The sequence below is a fragment of the Capsicum annuum genome, chromosome 7, assembly GCF_002878395.1.
Source record: "Capsicum annuum cultivar UCD-10X-F1 chromosome 7, UCD10Xv1.1, whole genome shotgun sequence".
Classification (NCBI taxonomy): domain Eukaryota; kingdom Viridiplantae; phylum Streptophyta; class Magnoliopsida; order Solanales; family Solanaceae; genus Capsicum; species Capsicum annuum.
Genome location: NC_061117.1, coordinates 94,448,499 through 94,467,239, shown reverse-complemented (window position 1 = coordinate 94,467,239; position 18,741 = coordinate 94,448,499).

Sequence of the window (18,741 nt, the reverse complement as noted above, 5' to 3'; positions counted from 1 at the left end):
TAGGATTGAGTCAACTTTGCAACATCAACTAAAGCTATGTCACAATATCAGAAAAGCAAAATAAGTATTCAGAACATGTTTCCTGTCATTGTACTCAATCCTAACAGTGAATGATCTAAGGAAACTTTGAAATACAAGGGGACTGGAAGTAGGCACCACATTGGTGCTCTGAACTAGGATAAATCTTTGTGTTATTACTTTATGTTCAATTGTTTATCAGCTTAACTATTTTAAAACTAATCTATTTTGTGAAGCGTACTGATCTGTAGTCTAGTCGACTGTGATGAGTCAGTAGTTGACACAGAAGAAAAAATTCAATTCATGGCCCCTCTTGAATTTCATCTATTCTTTTCTAATACTTTGCATATAATATTTCAACTTATTAGTACTATCAATCAAAGGTTCTATTTTTTTTGTAATCATGAACTCTTAAATTTTCTTATATAATTTTGTGAACTTCTTTTTTGTGTGATTACAATATATTTTGATGGAAAGAAAAGGAGGCCATTAATAAGGTTATTGAAAATAAAAAAATCTAACGTAGTCTTTAAAGGGGAAAAGGGAAAAGACCATAACATATCTGTTGTGTAGACAAACGTTGAAAAACCACAAAAAAGACACCAATGGTAATTAATTAGCAATCATGAATTTTACATACTTATATTAATTTCTATTTTTTTCATTTTAGATGGTGTTTATTACTTATTAGTAGGAAGGGAAAGACAGAAGTGCCAGAGGCATTCTATAAATTTTAAATCTATAAGTATTGTCTCATTTAGACATAATTTTTCAAAACAAACAACAAAAGCCCAGTATATTTCCACATAGTGGGGTCTGGGGAGGATAGAATGTACCTAGTCCATACCACTACCTCCGAAGAAGTCGAGAGGCTATTTTTAAAAAAATTTTAAAATAATTTTTTAGTTATACATTAGAATGAGTTTGCAAGTTTGAAAAGCTTATCTCAATAAAACTTTTTCCAACGCCACGTTATTTATGTCACAACACCTACTTAACTGATATATGTCAGGACTGGCTAATTTGCAAACCGTGAACTTTATGTGGAGAAAGCTGATAATCATGGAGAAACTATGGACAACATCAAAGAAAATGCTGTGATCCATTTATATTGTGGGCCTAAATGGGATCTTGAATCAACTGATGAAGTGTATTTTTTCTCATTTTTTGTCTACTTAAGAAACGTGTATAGATTTACATTCCACATCATTATGAACTTTTTATTCCTTGAATGAATGATTATGCATTCTATCAATGAAGATGTTGGAACCTCTCATCAACAACATGATTTTGTGCAAATCTCGGCATAAATAATACAAGAAAAGGTTTATGACAAAACTTAAGTGAACACACTTTCTCTTCTTATGCTTGCATTTAGTTCACACCATGTTGTTTGTGTAGCTTGTCAACTAATATATTGCGACTTTTGATAAAGAAAATAATGCTATGCAAGATAAACAATAGAAGGTACTATTAGAACTTAGGTTTCCCCCTTTAACTATGTTAAAATTTAGTTATTTTTCACTCACTGGAATCAAATCTTCATCTAAAGAGAAAATGATTTTCAAAGCTAGTTCTTTTGTGGAGACCACTCTAGAGTAAAATATTATAATAAATAAATATAAATATATGTAATAACAAATATAAATAAGTAGACTCTAGAGTACCTACAACATGATTTTAAATGGAAAACTACTTTAGTGCGTCTCTTATTGCTCAATTACCTATTGATGCATATAATAATTATTCTTTATATCACAACCCTATGTTTCAAAGCATAATGATTCCTACTTTGCCCCACCAATAGGAAAGCTTATCTATAGTCCAGAATAAAGGGTAACAAGCTAACGAGTAGAAACCAAGGAAAGATATGAATAAATCAACACCATTAATAAAGACACAAGTAGAAGAAAAGAAACCTATATATATAGTATACCATGTGGGGAAAAGAAACCTATGTATATAGTATACCATGTGGGGAAAATAAAGAGGACAAAATGCATAAGATAATCCCTCTCATGGCTTGGTAAGCCTGGTATTAAAGAAAATACTAAAAGATACTAAGAGTACTTGATGAAATCCAAACTATGCACAATATATACCAAGTAGTCTTGAGTACAAAACACTAAACTGAAATAGATGTAGCAGAATCAACCTCAGACGACAGTACGCTCACCCTACTTTAGATCGATGAGTATTAAGTGTGGGAAATTATGTTAATGCTAAAAACTAGTACTCGGATGTACATCAAGGAAAAGATGAAGTAATGCAGTATAAGTGCCAAAGTAAAAGGCACTCAGTAGTCATCATAGGCCGACTGAGCTCAAGTACAGGAAATGTAAAACTAAAATACAAGGGTATAATCTAAGTAAGTAGGAAATAGGGAAATTAAGTTAAAAACCTAACGATCTATAAAAATCCAATAAAGTAATAAGTAAAAGTGATTCAACAAAGTCAATAATATAGCAATAAGAAGGCTGCTAAAAATAACCTAACTAGCCCTCTATAAGTACGTTAGGCATACTGAAGAAGACAATTAACTTAACTATGCCCACATATGATGGTGGACACAAAAGAAGTAATTAAAGAAAAAATAATAATTTATAGTTGAACCTGTCCAAAGAACCCATAGTAAACACCAAGATGTGAACTGGGCTTTAATAATCACCAATTGGTAGTAACGAAAGCCCATATCCTAGAGAAAAATTAAGAATTATAGGTAATAATAAGCGGTCCTCATATATGGTATACAACTAAACTCATAATCAACTCAGAAGAACTATAATTGAAATACCCTAGTTCCTGGATTTCTAGTCTCTGGACAGGATACGACTAGGGGAAATAACTCGTACACTGGGATAAGAGTGGTATGGGTTAGTTATATGCTGACTAATATTGGATGGTGTGTTGGATTTTATTTTTAGAATGGTTACTACTTGGGTGGTATGAGTCGTGTCAGTGGATACGAGTTGTTTGGTTACTGCACTTAGTCTTAGACTTGGTAACTTAAGTTGTTTCTGAGTATGAGTGGATAACCATGAGCCATAAGTTAGGGTACGAGTTATACCATGGACTCTTATTGTGGTCAGTGTTTAATCATTTTAAATTCTATTTTATCAGGGATACTGATCATGGGTACTAGTCATCTAATTAGATACGAAATGGTTTGGGTTGAGTTGTACCTTGGACAGTGTTGGGTCTAAAAGAGAGGGCCTTAGGTATGAGTGGTTGGTACCACTCGTACTGGATACTACGATTGGTGTAGATAGTCATACTCACTTGACGGGATTTTAGGGAGTTTAAGTGAGGGTAATCTAGACCTTTCCCCACTTAAACTTATAAGGTCCCACAACCTATATTCCTATTGGGAGTTTATTTTCCCTATTATTATTTTCATTAACCCTTAGAAACTTCTCTTAAACACTATAATTCTGTCTAAAGAAGTAACACCCCGATTTGCTGAATTGGAACGGTACATGGTCTTATTACCCCGAAGGAGCACAAGCTAACCCATGACTGATATCTATACTTGTAAACTGTATAAAATACTGAATAATATGGAAAAATGCACTGAAAGGCCACAAAGTTCAATACTGAACATAACATAGATGAGATAACATCTGTGGGGTAATACAATACCCAAAACAAAACTATAAACACTGATGTCTGAAACATAATAGTCTGCATCTAGTCTGAAAGCCTCTACTGTCCTAATAATCTGAATAAGGAGTTAATGGGACATGTTCCCAACTAACTCTAACTAATAACTAATCAATGAAATAGTGGAGAAATAATCATATCCTCAAAGTATGTGGACTCACTTCTATTCTGACAGCTAAAACTGAATCTACTACTGATCTAGAACTAGTGTTTCTGAACCTATGGTGCAACATAAAAAGAAAGCACCATATCATAAATGTTCTAGTACAATAGAACGTACTGAGTATACATGTGAGGTAGGCTAATGCAAGGGTTAACATGCATGAATAATGCTAGATGACTATCTACTATGAATATGAGAATGCATACATAAATACGTAACTATAATTGACACTGTGATATCGTGATTACTGAATCTGAATATTGATGACATGACATACTAATAACTGACATAATTAATAGCATTAATAGTTGTATCTGAATATAGCTGACAACATGGGTGACTGTATCTGACAGTTAAAAAATCTGATGGAACTATCTGAGTTCCTTACTATATCTAACAGTCTTTAATTTGAAGAACTATTTGAGTTCTTTTACTGAGACTAGTACTAAAACTGTAGGAGGTAGTATTTAACTGACATGTCCCTGGTACACCATTATGGCTGAGTTGGGGTCCAGTCTGTAACCCCAATTGGAAGGGTGCCAATACCACGCCACTAGTAAGGATAAACTGTGGGCGACCCTTATCTAATAGTGTACCTAAAAGAGAATGGTGGGGCCTTTATTTGACAGTGCTTATCCACCTCATCAATCCTTATCGAACAGTGTTGATGTCTTAACCTATGCTGGCTACATAGTTCTGGAATGCAAGGATGACTTCTAAGGATCACACCCTCATTTGATAGTGTGTCCCCATCCTTGGGTTCACTCGGTGCTAATTCCTACTCTCATCATAATTGACACTAAACATGATTTACTAAACTGAACATGAGCTAAGTTACTAAGTTTTGTTGACTAATAGAATACTACTGATATCTGACAACTGACTGAGTTATGAGATCATAGAGATTTTTTTGGAGTCATAAGACTATCTGAAGTCTAAGGATTTATAGCTTGACTTAGAGTATCATAAAAACATGACATGGCTCTAGGTACACAGCTAATGTTTTGGGTACAAGTACCCCCAGGACTCAATGGAAGGAAACTGACAAAGTATGACATACTTGAATACATAATAATCATCATAATACATTTATTGAAGCATTTGATCAAACATGTGATAGGCATAAGCTTGTACGTACACAGGGATTTTATGATATCATGCTAATTAGACATTTTTCCTTCATCTAGGCATTCAACCAAACATATAGTAGGCATAGAATATGTAAACAACTTCACACAACAATTAACTATCGTGATTCAATTCCAATTATTCATGAATCTATACTAATACAAATCAACCCATATGGAATTTAACACTCATTCATGGAATACGATTCAATTAATCACTATCAATATGACTAAAAGCATTCCAATCATGAAATTCATAAGAAAGTCCATAACTTGAATTTAGAAAAGGGATTCTTAGGCTTCATGGATAAAAGGAGTCCATGAATGAACACTATGCATACCTTAGTTCGTGATTTCATGAAGATTGATAGTGAAACCTTCTTGAATTTAAATCCCCAATAGAAAACCTAGCTTGTTCTTAAGAGAAAATTGATATACAATAGTATATTTTGGGTGAAGAATAGCTAAATCACGTGTTATTAGGTTTAAATAGGGGTAGGAAATTGACCCTTTTAACCCTGAACGGGTTATTTAATTTTAGTAAAATTTTTTCGAACTGGGCCCTTGGCACAACGCGGCATTTTTGTGATGTGTCACTTGAAATTGACAATTGACAAATTGAGGGATGGCGTGATGCGGAGCCATTGCATTGCCCTTCCTTCGTGATCTGGAACTTTGGCACAAAGCGGTGGAAATTGCGTTGAGATACTAGAAAAAGGACAATTTTGAATTTGAGAGCTGGCGTGATGCTCCATAATCATGGACACCTAATGGAAATTTCCAAATTCTTTTTCCTCTTGTGGAGCGGTTTGCCACTGATTAATATGGCGCTGTTTTACGATGGTAACTTAAAATAGTCATAACTTCTTTCCCGGTTATTGAATTTAAGCAAATCATATATCGATGGAAAGCTTATTCAATTTTCCACTTGACAAAAATTGAAAATCTTGAAAATTCCTCATGGAATAATTGTCATTCACTTTAGAAGTGAATATTAGGCATTCTTAGGATGAAATTTGCTAGAAATCTTTGGGGTATTACAAAAACTTTTGGGTAAAGGAAGGCTGGGGTTTCATCTTATGAATTATTTTGGGGCTTTTGTTTGTTATTTCTCTCCATCATATTCTTGATTTTAAGGCATGGTTTTATACTATTTTTTCATGGTTTGATTATTTTATGGTTTTGGATTTTCAAATATAATTTGGGAATTTTGGTTATAAATTCTAGGTTATGGTTTTCCCATGTTTTAATTATGCTATTATATACTTTAGTGGGGATTTTATATAATTGGTTACATGGGAATGGTTATTTGGTAATTGGTTTTGGTTTTGGGAATACTATGTCCTAATTTGTTTGATAAAATGCCTATAGAAATTTTTTCACTACATTGTTTAATTTTAATGGAACTTATGCATGATTTAAACTTTGTAATGGAGCCCTAAATGTCTAAATGGTTTGGAATAGTTTAAATGGAATGGTTTGGTAATCATGGTTATGGTTAATTTGACTCTTTGTGGGGTATAATGGAATCCCCGAAGTAAACATATTAATGTATAACTTGTGGGGTACATGGGACTCCCGTAAGAAACTTAATAATGGAACACTTGTGGGGTACATGGGACTTCCCCAGGATAACTTGGTAAATGGGTACACGGGAATCCCTTTACCTTAAAAGGTTTGGCAAAGGACAATATTTGCAAGTTTTGGTTTGCATGAGAATACAATTATTGATAGTCTTAGATAATGATAAATGAAATAATGTATTGTTTTATTGGAAATGGTTTTAATTGAGCAATAACGGCATAGTGGGATAGCTAATTATGAATGTGGGATTTCCATGAATAAACACTGGAAACTCTTGTTTGCTGACATCAGGGGTAGGGTATGGCTACCCTTTTATGATACTATAAGGTACGTGGGAAACCTCTAAGTAGATTATACACATGTATCATGGAGGATGAGGGTACTTGTGAATCCTTTACCCTTTTGGTATCTCTGGTTCATGTTGTTACAGGAATCAAGACCCGTTCAAGGGGTTACATTAAACCCACATAGCTCGTGGATGGTTAAGGAAAGTTATGCTTCACATACCTAGGTTAATGGTTTTAAATGTATGCTAAACCTGATTCTCTTTTCCAGCATAGTTATATATATATTTATGGTTTGTATGCATATGGTTTGTTTACTTGTTTAGCATTATTTTATCCTTATCTAGAGTTCATGGTAGTGTTTACTTGCTAACATATCTTTGGCGGCTGTATTCCCACATGATGTAGGAACCGTCTGTTCTACTAGTCCTGCTTAGTGATCAGGAATTCAGGATTAACTATTGGATTGAAGTGGTGAGCTTTTATTTTTTTAGAAGTCTCCATTTCATGGATGTTATTTCATACTTAGGATTATTTATGGATTTTGGTTTTGGCTATGGTTGGGGGAATATGCCAATCAAATTTTATTATTTTTTGGTTAGAGGCTTTTTTGGAACTACTATGGGTTAGAATGGGAGGGATCGGTATTTGTGCTAGCCATAGTATTGGCATTGGTATTGAGGCTAATACCAATTTATAGTATTTTTAGTTATTCCATCTTACTTTATTTTGGGATTATATATAATTTCTATGGAACTCATATGGTTATGGTTTCGTTGCTTTGGCTATTAGTTGGGTTCATATGGTTTGACTCGGTTGGGTTAGTCTCAGTAAAAGACCTATACCAGAGTTTGTATATTTGATAGTTATGCTATCTTGTTATATGCTTGAAATTCATCCAACTTAGGATAGAAAGCTAGAGGGTCAGTTGGGTAACTGGGGTGATCTCCAATCTTAGTTGGACTTGTGATGCCCAGTATGATATGGATCTGAGTCGTATCGTGTCAAATTAGTATCTGAGATTTAGGCTCATCATCAATTAGGAGTCCACAAAGTCGTGTCTAGTAGAGTCTCTTTTAGGGGTGTGTAGCATGCCACACTCATAAGAGAGAGGCTACATAACATTTAGGAATGTTTCACTTTCTTGGTATTCTATTTTCAAGCTTGGAGTCATTGTCCTAGAATTTTCTCTAATCCTTGTTTGTTCTCTTTTCAGATCACACCTCATTAATCTAGAATAAAAGAAAATCCTTCTATTCCATCTGGGGATGATGTTGTGGAGTATGCTTCACACTTGGAACTCCCACTTGATCTCAGAGTCCTATCCCTAATTTTTCTAGAGTTCCCCCGGTTGCTACTAGTCCTTCTCAAGGTAAGGTGACTAGTGAGGAATTTCGTCAATGGATTTATAATATTGCTTAGTAGATTGTTGCTCAAGCTGAGTGGGATGTATATGGTGTTATATCTACTGCGGCCACAAGGGTTGGCCAGTTCATGAAAATAAATCTATCTACTTTTACTAGTGTAAAAGTGGAGGAGGATCCCCATAATTTCTTGGACTAAATGTAGAAGATATCTAGAGTGATGCAGACCATTATTTTGGAAGGGGTAAATTTATAGCCTATTATCTCAAAGATCTTGTATACTAATGGTACGATGAGTGGGATATGGATAGAGGTGATGTAGAAAAGCTATCTTTATGGGAAGCCATTTATAATACCTTTTTTAGATTGCTTCTTTCCTCAGAAACCGAGGGAAGCTAAGATAGAAGATTTTGTGAATCTTAAATAGGGAAGAAATTCTATCAAGGAGTAAGCCTTTAAATTTCATCAGTTGTCAAGGTATACTCAAAATTTGGTGGCTGATATGAGGGCAAGGATGAGAAAGTTCACTTCTAGGCTATCTAGGGATTTAATCCTTGAAAGAAAAGCTTTTTTTGATTAATGATATGGATATTTTGAGGTTGTTATCCAAATGCAGGAGGTGGAGGATGAAAAAAAGAAACATACAGAGTTTAAGAAAAGACAGGGTAAGGGGAGAAGGTTCTTTGAGCAGGGTGGTGCTCAGTATCAGGGTATTTTGGATAGTGGAAAATGTTTGAAAAATAAGTGGGGGAATTCTAGTTCATTCTCTACTGCTAATGCTCATTAATCGAAGTAGTCGGGTGATATGCATCTGTAAGGTGGTGATAATTTTTGGGCACAGGGTTCCAAATCTAAAGAGAGTGGGGGATAGTCGGCATATTTATGTCTTTCTTATCATTTTTGTGGTCATCTTCATCAGTGATTTTGTGATAAAGGTAAGGACAAATTTTTTAAATATTTCCAACAAGTCCATATGCTCTAAAACTTCCTGATTTGGAAAGGTACTTTGGGAGAGATCAATACTCTGATTGCTTCTTCTTCTGCTCCTAAACCTAGTGGTACTGTTTCTGTGTCTTCTCCTACTTTTGGTACCAGCACTAGAAGGAATAGGTTATATATTGTTGCATCTTGAGAATTTAAGGCATTACCTAATGTCGTGATTGGTACGTTACAACTCTTTTCTCGTGACGTGTATTGTCTAGTTGATTCAGGGTCCATTATTTTCTATGTAACCCCATATATGGTTGTGTTTTGGTTTTTATCCTAAGGTTGCTTTGGGGGAGTTTTATTTCTTATCTTAGATTCAGAGATTAATAGCCAAATGGTGTCTTTATCAATTGCTTTAGTTTAAAGATTCTAACTCAGAGGGTCCTTGTTTTCACTTGATTTAGCTGGTAAGTCAGTTTCTTGAGTTTTACTTTGACATTCTTCCTGGTGTTCCTATGGATAGGGAAGTCAAGTTTTGTATTGATTTGATTCTGGACACTCATTCAATATCGTTTTGTCCATATAGAATGGCTCCATTGAGTGGAGGGAACTCAAGGAGCAATTTAAGGATCTTCTGGATAAGGGTTTCATTCATCGTAGTGTATCCCCATAGGATGCACCAGTGTTGTTTCTGTATAAGAAGCATGGTTACCTTCAGATTTGCTTCAACAATTGACAATTAAATAAGGTAACAGTCAAGAACAAGTATCCTCTTCCAAGGATAAATGACTTGTTTGATCAATTGGGTGCTAAGTCCTTTTCTAAGATTGACCTTCGGTCTGGGTATCATTAGCTTAAGATTGGGGAGGAGGATATCCCTAATATGGCTTTTTGTACTCAATATGGGCACTTTGAATTCATAGTTATGTCATTTGGCTTGACTAATGCCCCGGTGCATTTAAGGATGAATAGGGTTTTCAGGAAATTCATATATCTCTTTCTCATTGTGTTCATTGATGATATCTTGGTGTATTCTAAAAGTGAGGTAGATCATGCCAATCACCTCAGTGGGGGTGTTGCAGACCTTAAAGAAACAATAATTTTAATCTAAGTTCTCAAAGTTTTAGATTTTGTTAAACACTGTAACTTTTTTGGGTCATATTATTCTAGTAAGGGGATCATGGTAGATCCTCAAAAGGTTGCGTTGGTGAAAAGGTGGCCTAGACCCACGACTCTAATAAACATTCAGAGTTTTTTGAGTTTGATTGGGTATTATAGGCAGTTTGTGGAAAGCTTTTGTTCGATTGCTTTTTATAGATATCTTTTCTAATCGTAGGTGTCTGCTGTATATGTTCACTTAGAAAGATCTAAATCTAAGGCAAAGAAGATGGTTGGAGCTTTTCTAGGACTATGATATGAGTCTTCACTATCATCCAGGTAAGGGTAATGCTATTGTCGAATGGGGACTTCAGCTCACATGGATAAAGAGAAGTGGGGTTTGGTAAAGGATATTCACCACTTTCTGAATCTTGGAGTTCATTTCTTGGACTTTAATAATGGTGGTGTATTGGTATAAGAATCGGTTAGATCATCTCTCTGTTTAGATATTAAGGATAAGAAAATTCTAGATCCTATCATGATGAAAATTAAGAGTGATGTAGGTAGGCAAAAGGTAATGGTATTCAAGATTAGTAGTGATGGTACTTTACAGTGCCAAGGGTGGTTGTGTGTTCCTAAAATCGATGGGTTATGACAAAGTACATTTACTGAGGTGCATGAATCAAGTGCATTATGTGTATACAAGTTAAAGTTTAGCACATAAGGCATGGAAGATTGTATCGAGAAATTGATTTGCTTGATTGGAAATGGGAGGTGATCAATATTGATTTAGATAGTGGTCTTCGTTGGTCGTGAAACCAATTCGATTCAATTTGGGTCATTGTGGATAGCATTACAAAGTTTGCTCACTTCTTGCCAGTAAGGACTATATTTTTGGTGGAGGATTATACGAAGTTGTATCTTTAGGAGGTTGTGAAGCTACATGGGATGCCTGTTTCAATTATCCCTGATCATTGTACCATGTTTTGATCTTATTTCTTGTGGTCTTTTAAGAAGAGATTGGGTACTAAGGTGAGTTTGAGAACTGCTTTTCATCCTCAGATGGATGGGCAGGTGGAAAGGACTATTCATACATTGGAGGATATACTTCGGGCATGTGTGATTGATTATAGTGGCAATTAGGTTTAGAATCTACCTTTGGTAGAGTTTTCTTAAAAAAATAGTTATTTTCTAGTATTGGTATGGCCCTTTTTAAAACACTATATGGTAGGAGGTTTAGATCTTCTATTGGTTGGTTCGAGCTTAGTTAGGCAAATATGTTTGGTTTGAATTTAGTTTATTGGGCTATGGAAAAGGTGAAGGTGATTGGAGATAGACTTAAGGTTTCCCCAAGTCGCCAAAAGTCCTATATAGATGTAAGGCGTAGAGATTAGGAGTTTCATGTTAGGGATTAGGTGTTACTAAATGTATATCCTATATAGGGAGTAATGCTGTTTGGTAAGAAGATGAAGCTCAGTTCCCAGTTTGTTGGTCCTTATACGAATTAACAAAGGGTTGGTAATGTAGCTTATAAATTGGATTTTCCTTCTAGCATGAGCTCTATTCCTCTTGTATTTTATGTCTCCGTGTTGAGGATGTGTCTCAGTGATCCTTCTTTGGTAGTTCCCCTTAAGTGCTTGGGTATCTAAGATTCTTTGTCTTATGAAGAGTACCTGTTGACATACTGGATTGGCAGGTTTGTCAGTTGTGGACCAAGAATGTGTCCTCAATTAACGTTCTATGGCTAAACCACAAGGTGGAAGAGGCTACATAGGAAGCGGAGGAGGGCATAAAGTCCAAGAATTCGTATTTGTTTTTTGCTGCTGGGATTCATGCAGAATATATGTGTTCTTGAACACATCTTTATTTTCTGAGTTTATTAAAGAAAAGATTAATATCTTTGCATCTGTTTTCCTAACTTGGTTAAGGGTTGGACTAATATATGATAATTAAAACAAATAGTTCCTGTGGTTACCCTACCTTGTCCGTCATTTTGGGATGAATGATCCTAGTAGAGGAGACTAAATCACCCTAGGTTCCTATCCCTTAGAAAATTTCCTAGATTTCTGGTCTCTAGACAAGATACGGCTATGGGAAACAACTTGTACATAAAGAATATTGAAATCATAATATTTAAGAATCTTTAAACCATCTATATTTTATCAAATTAAGATCCCTCTGATAGAAGATGTAACAAATTAATTTTTGTGTAATATTTATTTCTAAGTGATTAGACTATTTTACCTCTCCCTATGGTTGCTTTGTGGTGTGGCGATGGTTGATACGGTTCCCAGTACCTTTATATGTAAATTATGGGAATTTGTAGTTTTTGGTGGTTGTAAAGGTTCATTAGTTGAATTTGGTCAACATTTATTGATCTGTGAATTAGATGTAAAAACGGTCCATATCAGCAGATCCAAAACATTTATTTTTGGTTTGTGACATGGTTGGTATGGTGTTATGGATTTTAAATTTCATTTTGACCCTAGATTTGAAAAGTTGTGGAATTGGGTTTTGAGTGTCAACTTTGTGAAGATATCTTTTTTTAAAAAAAATTGATACTTCTATTGAGTTCGAAGCATTGAATTTGATATTTTAGCAAAGTTTGTTTGCATTTTTTAGGATTCTAGATGAATTCCAAGGGGCCTGCAAAGACTTGAAACTCTTACAAGTTGCCACACCTAGTGCATGAACTGGTGTGATTACTAAAACAACCCTTTTGGCACTTTAGAAGAGGGATCTAAATCAGACTTTAGGGACTTTATCAGCCCTGACATAACATCTACGTTCTGTTTTAGAAGTAGCCGAGGCACTATAGCACCGACTGCTAAGCACCTAAGGCCCTCTTTAGCCAGCCTGTACCTAAGCGTAGGTACTGATTTAGAGGCCCTAGGTACTTAGCAGTGACCGCTAATGATACCCAGAGTCCTCTTCAGCAGAAGTTGGATATATATATATATAACGCCTTTCTCAATTTTCTCACTATTTTTCAGACATGGAGCTTGGGTTTTTGAGTTTTTGAGTAATTTCTTCCATTTTCAAGCTTTGGTAAGCTCCAAATCCTTATTTTAGTCATTTTTATATTTTTCTTATCATTAAAATCTTGTTAAAACATGAATTAAAAAATGGAAATTAGAGATTTTTTCTAAGAAGGACTAAATTAATGATTCTTCAATTTAAACCCTAATTTCAAACCATTTTCACTTGGATTTTTTCTCATGGGTTCCTTTTATCATGGTAAATATATTATTTGTATAGGAATTCTTCTTTTAATCTTCTTTTTCAAAAGCCCATTTCAGGGGACCCTAATAAAAAAAGGATAATATAGGTATTGCTAGCTTTCTTTTAATGCATATATTCCATATTTATGTAGTTTAGTTGATTTTGGGTCCATTTATGAGGGAAAGGCCCCTTGAATAAAGATTTTTCAGAGTAATTTTTAGCATTCAAGGTAGCTTATGTGTTAACTTTCATAAGAATAGGTTGGGTAGTTATTATTTGTATAAAATCATGTTATGGGTATGGGAACCAATTATGAAAATGATGTTTTTATTGTGGTATACCAATGTGGGGGCCTATATTATTATTATTTGGTGGTTTTAAGACATTATTTACTAAGTGTAACCATGTAGGGTCTTAGATTATGTCTTTGGCAATGTATATTTGTATTTGCTTTTATTTTTTTGGTGAAAAAGTCTAAATTAGAGTTATGTGGTATAAGTCATATTATTGTGTAATCTTACTATATTGGCATATGTATTACATTGGTTTTCATGGATAGTTGGAATATTAAATGGATTTTTACTCACATGGTTTGCGTATTTGTTGGATTTGGAAATTCTTATTTTTGTTGGTTGTGAGTACTTCATCTTCAATATTACATACATTCATGAAACATTGTTACCAGTATGGATATATAAGAAATACTTGGTTTTTTAATTGAAAATGTGACATTTTCAAAAACCCTCTACCGATGGATGTGCTAGAGAGGAGTTATGTATATTGGTAATGGTATTGGATTATACTATATATGGGTTGATGCACCACCATGAGTCCTACCTGGGAGTAGAGCTAGGTAGGTGTATAAAAAGGTTTTGCAATGACCTTGTGCATTTTATCATATCATCATTATTATCATCATCACCATCATATTCATTGCATAACATATGTATTTATTATTTTTATTTTGTGTTGTGTTATTGTCTTTGATGTGTTATCTGTCTATGTGAGTATCTTTCCATACCTGTATGTGTGATATTTGTGTACTTGAATTTCCTTTTCGTATTTACGCATGGTATGTATGAATGTTGTAAAATTGTTAGTGGAGATAGAGTTGGCTACCATTTTTTTATATTTTCTAATTGCAGGTGATGTACCCATAATGTGTATTTGGTATGCGTATTTTTTCTTTTTCTCAACTCGACCTATGATACCTATTGAGTACAAGCTAACCGTACTCACCTGTATTACGCCCTCTCAGTGTAGATCCAAGTATAAGTGCACCACATGATAGTTGATTCAACTAGTATTTGGTGTCAATTTACGGTAGCAGTTGATATATGCATCCTGAGTTGACTACTACCTTTGCTTATCCTGACTATGTCTTATTTGTATTTGGAGATAGAGTTGTTCCATATTGGATAACTTGTATATATTTTTGACTTTGAGTTATATTACTTGGTTCATACACCGTGTCACTAAGTTTTGGGATACTAAATGGAAACTTTGGTTATGTTCTCTTGTTGTCTCATTACCTAAGCATGTGGTTTGACTCTTTTCTAAGAATCTTGCTTTAGGTTGTGGTATTATCATTCACTTAGTATCAGTTGGGTTAATAGGCTTATTTTTCAAGGCTTGCTGCGATAAGTTCCATCATAACTCTTGTTTTTTCAGTCGTGACAAATTGGTATTATAGCAGTACGGTTTATTGGTCTCAATAGTTTAAGAATGAGGTATCTAATCAAGTGTCATGGATTGGTACATAGACGTCAATATCTACTTTGATAGGCTATAAGATGTATTTAGGAAACTTCCTTATTTATTTGCATTATCATAAGGGATCCTTCATACCATGTATTCTAAGTTATATTTTAGTTTTTTCTGTACAGATAGTGATGACTAGATCTTGTGAGGTTAGATATGTAAAGTCTTTATCAGAGGAGAGATACCGGTCTTAAAGGTGAGTTATAAGTTATGTATGGGCTTTAGATAGTGGTAGGGCAGAAGGATCTTCCCTGTCTAGAGATAGCATTAGGGGACTCTCCCCTTAGTCTCAATTGATCAAGTTAGAAATGTAAGTCCTACTCTAGTCCAACCAAGTTCTTAAACCTTAGTCTTAGAAGGGTTGCTAATTCACTTGTTGACCCAATCAGAGGGTGCTCCTTTGAGTACACCTGGTATTCCTCTAGCTCTTAGTATTATACCTCTAAATGTTCTAGAGTCTACTTACTATGTTCCCCCACTCATACGTATGGATCCTTAAATGGTGTCAACATCAACTTATGGTACCCAACAGACTCCTAGTGTTATCCCTTATTTAGGTCTAGTAAACGATTATGGTTTTCTAAGATCAGAAGCCTAGCCTTCATCTATGTTACCTCCTTAAGAGAGATCTCAGCTAGCTATATTTACTATGCCTCCTATTATTCTAGGTATAGTTATGTCTTCTGGGGATCAAAAGAGGTTTGAGAGGTTCACTCAACTAGATCCCTCTAGGTTTAGTGGTGTTGCAGGCAAGAAAGACTTTGAGTTCTTGATTGACAACCGTGATAAGTTGCATAACCTTTGTTTACTTAAGTCACATGGGGTAGCTTATACTACTTATCTATTGAGACATGCACCTAGAGATTTTTGGCCACCGATTTTGGCTGTAGACCTCTGAATTCTTTTGAGATGACTTAGGATCGGTTTACTAAGGCCCGTTTGGTGTGCTTCATGCCTTATAGTTTGAGATATCAAATAAGAGATTAATTCGATCACCTAGAGATTAATTCTATGACTATTGAGTATAAGGCAAGTTTCTATGCCTTATCTAGATATTTTTATACTAGTATTTTGATAGAGTCTGAGAAAATTCAGAAGTTTGTAAAGTGGTTGGAAATTTCTCTTCAGCTATCTACGACTCAGACGGTTGTATAAGGGCATCATTCAGAATATAGTGGATCATCCTAAGATGACTAAGTGTTTTCTTCGAGCATCTGAAGGAATCTACAAGGAGGTTCATCGTCAGGGATAATTAAGTGGTCACACTTCTTGAGGTTGGGATTTTAGAGGTTTCTATGGGTATTATGGTAGACCAGTAGAGGCATTCATACAGTGTTCTAGTAGTAGTTCTTCGGGTTCAGCAGCTTTGAGTGATCATTCTAGCTCAATCGTACCTCCTCCTATTGTGTCGATCTATAGACATTGCTTTATAAATGATAAGGTGGGCCATATGGCCAAGGACTATCCCCATCATATTTTAAGGATACTCCTATATCAGCTGCTAGAGGTAGATGTTTTACTAGAGTTGTACATGGCAGAGGTAGTGGTACCCATGGTGTTTGTCATGGCACTACTTAGGAAGGAGGTAGTGGCCATGGATAGTGCTATGCTATACCACCAGGACTTGCGGTAGAGGCTTCTAGTGACATCATCTTAGGTATCATCCCTGCTTTCTTTAGATTTGAATCTGTGTTATTTTATCTGAGATTGAATTTATCCTATGTGTCTACATATATTGCTTTAGGTCTTATAGTGAGCCTCTTGCCATGCCTATCTACATATCTACACTCATAGAAGACTCTTTCATGGAGAATTGGGTGTTCCAATCCCATGTTGTGACTTTTTCTGGGCATAAGACATGGGTAAATCTGTTTGTTTTAGATATGGTATATTTTGATGCTATCTTGGGTATGTATTAGTTAGCTTTTTACCATGCTATCTAAGTTAATCATACTAAGACTGTGACTTTAGCTGCCTCAAGTGTGCCAAGGATATCTTGGACGGGTGTGATTCATCCGGGTACCAAGAGGGTTATATCTTTCATCCAGACTCATCGGTTGGTTGAGAATTGTTGATTGTCTTATTTTGCTCATATTCATAATACTAGCGTTGCTTCACCTCTTTCTTTGGATTTTGTTCATGTTGTCTGTAAGTTCATTGATATTTTCCTTATGAAATTTCTTTGTATGCCTACAAATAGTGATATTGATTTTGCCATTAATGTTGAGCTGGGTACCAAGCCTATTTCTATTTCTCCTTATAAGATGGACCCAAAAAAATTGAAGTAACTAAAGGATCAATCAAAGAGTTGGAAGATAAGGGATTTATCCGACCTAGTGTATCAGCTCAGGGTGCGACTGTCTTGTTTGTGAAGAAAAAGGAGGGGTCTGATACGCCCAAATTACAACTCTCGTTAGAAAGTGCAAGCGGTCACTGTCAAATATAGAACCCAACTGGGTTGGGTATCGAATCCCACAGGGAATACAATGATCACTAAGTATTGCAATTATTATTAGATTGTCGATCGAAGGTTCTAAGGTAAGGGGGGTTTCGGTTTAGGTGCACAATAATATTATCAGTGTAACAATGAGATGATATGTGTAATAATGTTTGATCACAGAGAATGACAAGTTAGGGTTATGTCCACCTTGTAGCTTCTACTTCTCTATTAACTATGAGTAATACGGATTTTATACATGCATGCACTTATAGAGAGAAGTATTCTAATTCTAAATCCAAGTGTTTTTCAACCATCATGGATTTATTCACCTTAGTTCTCTCGAATCCAAAGTGTACAACCAATTGTACGAACTCTCCAAGAAGTTAGTCCTGCTAAGGCATTAACGTGTAAAATAGAGGTTGGAAACCCAATTTTCTTGTCACACACTCTTTTTCAAACAGTAACTTTTCTATCGAACAAGTTATTGCTATAATGGCGCATTCCCTATGTTTGCAACCACGAGAATTCAATCAAAATGAAGAGACTGATGATATAAGTGGATTAACACATCATAAATTCAAAAACCCATAGCAATAGAGAGTATACTACAAGGTTTCCATAACCCTAACAAATAAACTTAGCTACTCATGAATAAAACGGAAATCAAAATAGACATATTCATCATACCAAAACTTAGAACAATCTTGGTGACAAAGATGACTAGCGACAATAAGAGAGAAACGCGTTTCTCTCTCTCCGTCCTCAAGCTAAGCTGCTTTCCCTTGTGTTCAAAATAATACAGAACGTGAATAATCCCTAAAAATTCAGCAATTCTGCTTTTAATAACATTCTTCTCTAATAAATTGCTACTGCATCCTTAACTATTTAAAAACACTGAGTTTGCCCGGGAAAAAGTTCCCATACATCACATTCAATCCAAAAGCTGCTTTCCATTTTATGTGAAGTTTTTCTTTGCTGTCCACAGGTCCCCAAAGTGCTGTAATCTTCCTCATTAGTACCTGAAAAGCATGCTAATCACATAGGTCAGCTCACTTAACTAAAAATAGACTAAAAGTGCAAGACTTATGTATTT